Genomic DNA, 1,628 nt, shown 5'->3' with positions numbered 1-1,628 from the left:
TACATGAAGAACAAATATTTATAGCATGTAATCTTAAATAATATACAAGACAAAAGTGGTAGTTCTTACCATTTTTAAAATTATAATATTGTTCACCTGTAAAATCTAATTTCCTGATAGTTTCTGGTTCGGTTTTGTAATATAATTCATTTACAATAAACCAAATTGAGTAAGTTTGATAATACAGTACAGACATCCCAGCAAGACTGAACTGCTATGGCCCCTGGAAAACAAAAAGAAAAGTGGAAATGAATAATGATCAACAGTAAAAATAATAGTAATAAATATAAATAAATAAAAATAAATCAACAATCAAGGAAAATGAGAATTAAGATAACAATGACAGCAAATAAAATCAGAAATAAAAATGAGAGAGTTAAAGTGGACCGTAGAAAGATGGGAGTAGAGCGGCCTTGTTCCCAGCATTAGTCAAGGGGGATTCATGGCTTCCCTAAATTTTAACAATAAAATAATATAATCATTTAATTGCACAGTTACTCAGTAGTTTGTTCTATGTCCTTACTAGCTCCATATCAGTCCTTATTCCATGAAAATAGGTGAAGCCCCAGTCCGGGGCAGCCCGGTTTTACCCCGCCATTTCCCGTGCCCGAGCCCCTCCCGAGCCCGGTTTTACCAACCCCCTTAGTTTCTACAACTCTCTTCAAGTAGGCCTGGTACTTCACTCCTTTATTAAACATAGTCTTCAAGGAGCTTCTGGATTTAGTAACAGCTTCATCTAGATGATCCATTATTTTCATCACAATCCCCACAACAATTCTCATCATCAACTCCAGCCATCATATCCAGCCACTCCCACAATCACTTAATTAATACACTTCCATTGCGTGGGTGTTCATGATGTTTTAAAGTTCCAGTTACATACATACACTCTAATCAATGATTATAAAGTGATCCTGTCATACATCACTAGTAGTGAATGACATGCTTCCTTTACTGTCTCCTCTTCCTCCTCTCTAATAGCTCTATCCAGTACCAATGACACTACTACTTATACAGGTACACCACATTCCAGTACATTAGCATTGTGACTACTAAATAATCTCTTTGATATCCTCATCACTCCTTCTCTCTAATCAATGAGTAGTACTGCCTAGGGGTGTCCCGATTATTTCGGAATAATTTTGGGAATAATAGGCAGCACTTCAATTCCAGAATAATGCTGGCCTAATAGGTGGATCAGTAGCCAAACTCTAATTAAAGAGCAGCAAATGCACAATTTTCGAATTTTTTAATGCCTGAGCTAGTTGTACCTAAATTTTTGAACAAAGTTCAGGTTCTGAAATTGATATAGAGACTTATATTTTGCAGTCTCTGCTGATAGTGATACTTTAAATAGCTTCTCAGACTTACTAATTTTCATTTTTATTTATTTATCCATTTATTTATTTATTTATTGTAGTTAGCTCATGATTATAAAGAATAAAGTGAGAATAATAGGGCAGAATAAAAAGAATAATAAGCAAAATTTTGAGAATTTCTGAATAGAATTATAGGTAAAAAATTAGCATAATCGGGACACCCCTAGCAGTACTGCTGTATCACCACGTTTCTGCACGTGATGACTAATAAAACTGAGTAGAGGGTGTGGTCTAAGTGATAGTTAATTT

General features: G+C 34.8%; 1 long non-coding RNA gene across 1 annotated transcript; it reads right to left on the bottom strand.

Moving 5' to 3' along the window:
- Window positions 1-127: 127 nt before the first annotated feature.
- Window positions 128-1,399, bottom strand: LOC109588319 (uncharacterized). Its single transcript, XR_002188074.1, has 2 exons — window positions 499-1,399; window positions 128-451 (listed from the first exon to the last, which is right to left on the bottom strand). It is a non-coding gene; the product is annotated as an uncharacterized LOC109588319 (long non-coding RNA).
- Window positions 1,400-1,628: the final 229 nt, after the last annotated feature.

This window comes from Amphimedon queenslandica, unplaced genomic scaffold, assembly GCF_000090795.2.
Source record: "Amphimedon queenslandica unplaced genomic scaffold, v1.1 AMPQUscaffold_12162, whole genome shotgun sequence".
NCBI lineage: Eukaryota > Metazoa > Porifera > Demospongiae > Haplosclerida > Niphatidae > Amphimedon > Amphimedon queenslandica.
Note: the sequence above shows the minus strand (reverse complement) of the source record. Positions and strands in the feature narration are given on the sequence as shown.